The 8,640-nt window shown below is 42.2% G+C and overlaps 1 pseudogene; it reads left to right on the top strand.

The window, feature by feature from the left end:
* Positions 1 to 4,851: 4,851 nt before the first annotated feature.
* LOC114037483 lies at positions 4,852 to 5,205 on the top strand (annotated as a pseudogene).
* The last annotated feature ends 3,435 nt before the right edge of the window (positions 5,206 to 8,640 follow it).

Genomic DNA, 8,640 nt, shown 5'->3' with positions numbered 1-8,640 from the left:
ATGCCTCATGTTCCCACAGACAGACAGCGAGCAGAGGATAGGCTCGAGAAGAGGGCACAATCCAAGGCAGCAACATGGGCAGAAAGAGAGCACTGAGGGCCATATTTCATGATTGTTTAGGAGTATTCATATACTGAAGGTCAAAATTCCCATTTGTCGTGACTGAGAGGTATTTGACAGGAAGTCACATGTGCTGTGAGAAAGGTGTAAATGATTTAAGGCAAAGCTTCTGGTGCGTAGGAACTCCCCAGGTGGGGAGACATCCAAACACATAACAGCAATTTCCAGACCTCACCTAGAGTGTACAAAGGCCTCACCTGAGCTCCACCAGCGGGCGCCTACTGCCACAGAATGACCCATTTACATTCCAACACACACCATTAATGATTCCAGACAGGGCACTAACTTTCCATCAGGCTCTTCCCTACATCCCAAACACTCTGTACCACCAGCAGATGATTTTGCCATGCGTAGTCAACAGAACCTGCTGTGTTCAGTGGCCTTCTACTTACTCACATAAAGCAAGGTACAAAGCAGAGACATATGCTCACCAAATCCTTTTGACCTTGTCATGCCAAGTGCAGAAGAGATTCCTTGCAGGTGAAGTCTTCCAGATATCCTTTTTTTGATAGATGACATTGCTCTGATTACATTCAACCCTAAAACATTTCAGGGCCCCCTCAGTGGGACCTATGATTATTCAGAAGAGATTGACCTCCCCGCCAATATATATATATATATATATATACACATACATACATACATACATACATACATATATACATGTGTGTGAAAACTAAGATGGATGAAATCTACCAATTGTCTGAGTTATGACATGTAATAGGAAAGCCAGTCCATTGATCCAGCACACCAGGGCATACAGCTGAGGTAGGCAACACTGATGGACAATAAGTTGGTCCCAGAAAGAAACAGGGGAAAAGATCAGGCTGGTCTATGTTCGGGAAACTACACAGGACTGGTTATGGTTCCAAGCCGCTCCCCACTACAAATGGTCATATTTTTAGCACTAATATTCTTCTGGTGATGCTGTCTGGTTGTTCATTTGGAATCCCCTCAATTCCTAAAGAAATAAAGTTTTGGAGAATCCAAAGGATGATGAAGAGGTTCATGGTGGTAACTAGTTGGCTACAATGCATTTCCTAACTCACAAAAAATGGCCCAGAGGAAAACATATAACTAGAAAAAGGAGAGCAAGCCACATCTTGGGAATGAAGGCTAATAGGTGGGATGCCCAAATATGATGCCAATACTACAAAATAGAAAAAGACCTAGAGGAGAGCTTCCATAATAACACCGTGTTGATCCTGAGTAGACTTACGGAGCAGGGAGAGGGCAAAATGGACCTATCAGTACACAGAGGACATGGATGAGTCACAGGATGAGAAGGTGTGGATGGCTATGTGCACTAATGGAGGGAATGGCCATGAAGATCATATCCCAGAGCCAGTGAAACATCAAAGCACACTCAGCTGATCGCTGGCTTCAGGAATGTCTCCTCATTGGTCCTTTATAGCCCAGGGGGCCAAGATCAACCACTAGCTGAGGCAGAGTGAGCTCTTTTCACCTTGGGCTCAAAGTTACTCCCCCTTGAAACTTGCTCATCCATGGTCCCTTATTTCCCAGAAACATGGAAGGCAAGATCCGTTTCTCCTGAATTCACTCTGAAGGAACCAAATAGGGTCACAAATGAAAGACACATTACAAGAACAGTCTCTCAGCAGACAGACCTGGGACCATACTTTAATGCATTCTCAGAACCAGAAGTGCCTCTACCCAAGTGAGGCTGGCAATAAGCCTGACCAGATTGCCTGTTCAGGCAAGCTTCTTGGGCTGTGTCTTGTCACTGCCGTGGCCTGAACCCTTGAGAAATACTTTTGAGCATTTAGAAATGAAGCAGTGAACAGAATCAGTACAGCTCCAACAGAAAACAGGTCATGACAAACCTCGTTTCCTTACAAAAGAGGGTTACAAATCTAGTAAGTCTGGGCAAAGCTGCAGCCATTTCAGTAAAGTATCTGATGAAAGCTCTTGCTCTATCCTTGTGAACAAGATGGAGAGATGTGGACTAGACATTGGCACAGTTAGGTGCATTCAGAATCCACCATAGAACCGGCCCCCAAAAATATCCACTAACATTTCAATATCAGTACAATTGGTAGCTACCCGGGATCTGCCCATGGTGCTGGTCAATGGTGTTTGTTTGTTTTTATCAATTACTCAAAAGAAAACAGATCGCATATTCCTGAGATCTGCAGCTCATTCAAAGCTAAAAGTAACAAATAACACACAGGATGACAGTGTTCAAACAGTTCTCCGCCACCTACAACAAGAGGCCAAATCAAATATGATAAAATGTAGTAGGAATAAACCAACTACAAGTGGGTTTGAAAAATCCACTTCAGCTCTAGAGAACAGGGAAGGCATGACCAGAAAACAGCCCCAGAGGAAAAGATCAATGCTAGGAGTATAAGTAGACTGCTAACTCAGTGGGAATAAACAGTGGGATGTGGCAGTGAAAAATCTAAGGCAATCTCGGTTTGCATTAAGGAGGGAGAGTGTCCCAAAAGAGGGAAGTTAAACTTGTTGTTTTGGGTCCTGATCAGAATATGACTAGAATACTGTATCCCCTTCTGTGCCCCTCACTTAGAAATGGCATTGATCAAATGGGTCCAGTCTGTAGGACAGTGAATGGCGAGAGACCTAGAGACCATAGCAGAACTTGAAGGAACTGGGCATGATCAGGCTGAGAAGAGAAGGCTTAGGAGCAGGGGGAGATTACAGCAAACTAGTCTATAATCATACCAAGTGTCACACCAAGGCAGATAGTGTGTGTGTGTGTGTGTGTGTGTGTGTGTGTGTGTGTGTGCGCGTGTGTATACACACATATATGTATACACATACATACATATATATACAATCTTTTATATTTATGTGTATGCATACACACAGAAAATCTTCTGCATTGTATATATGTAAAATGTTACGTATGCATATTTACATGTACATGTACATATACACAAAGAACTAGGTGGGACAGTGGATAGAGTGCCAGGCCTGGAATCAGGAAGACTCATCTTCTGGAGTTCAAATCTGGCCTCAGATACTTAATAGCTGTGTAAGTCAGTTAACCCTGTTTGCCTCAGTTTCTTCATCTGTAAAATGAGCTTAAGAAGGAGCTAGAAACCAGATACTCTAGTATCTTTACCAAGAAAACTGTAAATGGGGTCACAAAGTTGCACATGTCTGAAAAACGAATATATATATGTATATGTGCATACATAGGTACACTCAAGTATCTGTACACATGTATGTACCCACTTATGTATATATGTACCTGTGCACATATAGCAGTGTGATGTAAGGGGGTGGGGTGGGAATCGCTATATTAGAGCTTTCCAAAAGTGGAATCCAACACCTCAAGAAATAATGGAGATCACAGTGATCATAGATTTAAAGTCCAAAGGCCCTTGGAGACCTTCTAGCCCAAGCCCCCATTTACAGATTAGGAGAACAGAGCCTGGCTGACCACTCAGGCAGTGTCAGGATTATTGTTTAAAGACACGTTGAGCAAGGTGACCTCTAAGGTCTCTTCCAACTCTAAGATTCTGGGAGTCTATGAATTCAAAAGTTAGAGGTGGGAGAAGTCTGAGATCACAAAATACCAACTTAGAGAGTTAGAAGGAATCTTATAAATTGTGTCTAAACTGGTCATTACAAAGGAAGAAATAGTTCCCAATGATGAAGAGAATTAGCAACACAGCCAAGACCTGAACCAGTCCAGCACATGCTGGCTTTCCTGCAGTGTGGAGACCCTCATCAGATCCATGGCTGCCCTTGCCACATGGCAATCCCTTCTTCTGCTGGCCAGAGACAACTGTTCCTAGTTACTGTTGGATGCCAAGGTGGGAGATTTGAGAAGGATGGAGAGCTGCAGAGAGAGAATTTGCAGGATGGGCCAGGATGGAGCACACTCATGAAGATCAGTCAGAAAGCTGAGACTCAAGCTGCAGGCTGGCACGTAACTAAGGGCTTGCAGAGGGTAGAAATGGAAGGAAGCTTAGGTCACAGGGTCCAAATGCCTCCTTTTACAAAGCAATGCAATGAGGCCCAGAGATGGGAGGTGACTTCCCCAGGGTCTCACAGTTAGTAGGCAACAAAGCCAGCTCCTCTGAGTCTGGACCCAGCCACCTTTCTATTAGGCTGGGGTAGTCAAAGCCTGACCCAAGGAGAGCCTGTGACCTGGCTAAGGTTCAGAAGACAATAGTGTCAGGGAAGGCAGAGTCAGATCCCAGGAGAAGTTCATGGAGGGTTTCTAGCTTTCACTTGTTCCGTTCAGGACTTTCCTCTTCTGAATCTCTCAATGGCTTGTAAGAAGCTCAGAGATTCTAGGGAATGGAGGGGGGCCTTCCTTCCAGGGTCACTGATACAGACCATTATTTAGCCTCTCTCATTCAATAGCCTCCAACAGAAGTAGGGATGGTCCAATGAATAATTTAAAATTTCACATTGTCTCTATTTAGGTCATTCTCAATATGAGAACCATAAGTCAAATGGTGAGCCCTGATCTACAAATGGAAGAGAGCTGAGTTTGGCAAAACGAATGAGCAGAGGGCTTGCAGTTAAAAGATTACACACCAACATTCCAGTGAGTATGTGATGCAGTTCATTTGGCTGCTCTATCCTGGATGCAGAAGCCGATCATGGAATCATTGCATGAGAAATGGAAAGGACTCTGAGCTCACTGAGTCTACCTGTTATTTTATGGTAATAAGAACTGGGACTTCCTTTTTCCTCCATCTTGGAGCCGGGGAGGCCTGCTGGAAACAGGACTTCTGGAACAGCAAAATGTCTGGAAGACTGTGGTCCAAGGCCATTTTTGCTGGCTATAAGCGAGGCCTCTGAAACTAGAGGTAACATACAGCTCTTCTGAAAATTGAAGGAATATATGCTAAGGATGAAACTGAATTCTATTTGGGCAAGAGATGTGCTTATGTATACAAAGCTAAAAACAACACTGTGACTCCTGGTGGGAAACCAAACAGAACAAGAGTTATCTGGGGGAAAGTTACTCAAGCTCATGGAATGGTTTGAGCCACGTTCAGAAGCAATCTTCCTGCCAAAGCCATTGGACACAGGATCCAAGTGATGCTCTATCCCTCAAGGATCTAGAATATGAAAACTGATTAAATAAAATTACACATTTTTTGCAAAAAAAAAAAAGAACTGGGACCCAGAGACGAACAGTGACTCACCTAAGGTCACACAGCCAGTAAATGGCAAAGCCAAGATTCAAATTCAGGTCCATTCTGCCGTTTGCCGAATCATGCCTCTGATACTTCCCAGCCAAAGGTCCTGGGGCAAATAAATTCCCTTCTTTAAGCCTCAGTTTATCTTCCTGTAATATGGAAAAATAATAATACTATACACTACTCACAGCACAGGACTGTGGGGAGAACAGTGCTTGTAAATGGATTCCCTGATATTCAGGCATCTGCTCCTTGTTCTCAAAGTATATATTTCTGAATTGGCCCTTAGCTATTATTCCTGCTTTCCTCCCTTGCAGACACATTTTCCTGATAGTAAATTCATTACTAAGATGAGATCAAAGAGGCTCTGCTCCACGATGGGAACATTTGCAGGATAGTACTACCCCTGAGAACACCTTCTCCCTGATTTGGCCCCAACTCTAATGCAGCAACAAGCAGCACCAGCACCCTAATATGGTTACCAATGGTTCACCTAAGTTTCATCTAGGGACAGTTCCCAGCTTCCATTTATAATTTCCTATAAAAGAAACAGCTTTGTTTGAATGGCGGCAGACACCGGTAACATAAGGACACTGAATTAAAATTTTTAAGGTGTTAGGAAAAAAACCTGTTCTATTCTAATCTATGTTGGAGAGGCTGCAGAAGGACAGGCATAATAATAGTCTTTTGATGGAGCTGTACCTTGGCTCAGTCATTCTGGAAAACCATTAGGAACTATGATAAAAAACTAATGAAAATGTCCACCTCCCCTGACCAAGATATCTCACTGCTAAGCATATTCTCCAAGAAAGTCAAAGACTCAAAGAAGGGGCCCATGGACAACCAACATCTATATCAGCACATTTTGGAGCAGCAAAACCCTGGAAGCTGAGCAGGTGCCAGTCGGACAGGGGATGGCCAAACAAGCAGTGGCATATGAATATGATGCAATGTTACCTTGTTGGAAGAAACCATAAACATGGTGAATATGGAAAGGCCCTGGAAGACATTAATGAACAAGTGAAAAGCAAAGTTAGTACAACCAGAGAAATAACATGACCTATGACTACAGCTATGTGAATGGAAAGACCAAAAAACCCCATCTAAACTGGATAATGTGCAACTGAAGTGACTAAACATGTTCTTAGAGAATGCACTTCCCTCCCCCTCTTTGCAGATTCAAGGGACTGTGGATGTGGCTCTATGTCTCCCTCCCCCTCCCATACTTATACATATATGTGTGTATACATGCATATACACACATTGTCCAAGTCAGGTGATGTGTCTGTTAGTTTGGTTGAACCACTTTTTTCCTCTTTTTTGTTCTAAGGGATGACTCTGGTGAAGTCAAGAAAAGGATTTGGTATGAAACAAGGGTGATACAAAAAACAAGATAAAAATAAAAATGTCAGAATGTATATGTATATATACACACGTACGTATGTATGTATGTAATGTTTTTATTCCTAGGTATGAAGAGGATAGAATACTTGACATATTGAACCCCTACTGTATATACACATTCTATTCTCTTCAAACCTAGGAATAAAATCATCATTAAAGGAAGCAGAGGATGAAAACAAGTAAGGATTAGTAAGAAAAGGATCAAAGTGTCCCTAGGTGTTTATTTTCAATAAAAACATGCTCCTTGGGACCATCTACTTTATTCTTCAACAAACATTTGGATTAAATTGTGTAACATTCACATTTACTTATTTCTTTTTATACTATTTGTTCTTTCATTGTATTTTCATTTATCTCTTGAGGCTTTGATGCCTCACAGTGGCAAAGAGAGGATTCTAATTTTTTGAAGCATATGCCTGCAGAGCAAAAACTCTAAGTCCCAACAGACTTAGACTTGTATTTTAAGTACAGGTTTTGGGATGGACTGAACGGTGTTTGGCCAATGGCCAGCCTAGCTATGTTCAGAGGAACCAATCACAAGATTGGCCAGAGGGTGATAACTGGGGAAGGGAGGAAGGGAATAGTCAAGGAACAAAATCAAGTCATGAAGAAGGTGTCTAAAGGTCTCTCTGTCTACTAAGAGACTGCCATTCCTCAATCTGAAAGGATCTTTATCTAATATATTCTCATATTCTGAGATATTAAAGGACTCTCAATTTTTTTCTAAAAAGATAATGTTAATCTCTTTCTTTCTGATGTTTACTTTTTTCAATTATCAAGCATTTATTTTTCCATACTTCTACCAATGCCCCTCCCCAACCAAAATTAAATAAAAGGAAAAGGAAAACAAAACCCTTTACCTAAAATAAGAATAGTCAAGCAAAACAAATTCCCCATTGGGTACATCCAGCACAGGCCTTCACCTCTCTAAGGTGTGCATCATGTTTCATCACAGGTCATCCAGAATCATGGTTGGTCACTGCACTGATCAGAGTTCCTAACTCTTTTAAGGTGGTTTGTCTTTACAATATCATTATCATTGTATACATCATTCTCTTGGTTCTGCTCACCTCCTCCTGTATCAGTTCACGCAAGTCTTCCCAGGGCTTTCTGAAACTATCTCTTTCTTCATTTCTGACAGTACGCTCATGTTCCATTGCAGTCACATTCCATACTTTGTTCAGCCAGTCTCCAGTTACTGGGCACCCCTTTAGCTTGCCAGGTCTTTGCCACTACAAAGAGCTGCTATAAAATATGCAGATGGGAATTTTTTTTATTTTTTTTGGTTAACCACAACTACCAGAAATATGGCTCTTCAGACTAAAAGCCCATTATGAAGTTACTGCTGCTTATCTGTTAATACGGATCCTGGTGGTAAGCAAGGATCACAGACTTGAAGCTGGAAGGCACCTTAGAGATCATTAAGTCTGACTATACATTTTATAAATGAGGGACATGACCTGCACAGAGCCACAGGGAGTCAATGACAGAATCAGGATTGGAACCAAGGTCATCAGAATCCAAATCTAGCTCTCTCTACCATGTCATGGATGCTTTCTCAGTCAGCCTCAAAGGCTGAGTTTGCACATCTAATCTCAAAGTAGACATGGGGCCACTAAGTGATGCAGTGGATAGAGCACTGGGCCTAGAATAAGAAAGATAGGAGTTCAAATCCAGCCTCAGGCACTTATTAGCTGTGAGACTCTGGGTAAGTCATTTAACCCTGTTTGCTTTGGTTTCCTCATCTGTAAAATGAGCTGGAGAAGGAAATGGCAAACCACTCTAGTATCTTTGCCAAGAAAACCCCAAATGAGGTTACAGAGAGCTGGACATGACTGAAACAACTCAACAAAGTAGACATCACAGGGGTATTCTCCCCTAGACCAAAGTTACTCAGGAGAGAATGGAAGGTAGAGCTTAACTTACAGCTAAGTAACTTGGATCAACAGTGAATGTTCCTTCCAGGAGT

This window comes from Vombatus ursinus, unplaced genomic scaffold, assembly GCF_900497805.2.
Source record: "Vombatus ursinus unplaced genomic scaffold, bare-nosed wombat genome assembly UNPS02010394.1, whole genome shotgun sequence".
Taxonomy (NCBI): domain Eukaryota; kingdom Metazoa; phylum Chordata; class Mammalia; order Diprotodontia; family Vombatidae; genus Vombatus; species Vombatus ursinus.
Note: the sequence above shows the minus strand (reverse complement) of the source record. Positions and strands in the feature narration are given on the sequence as shown.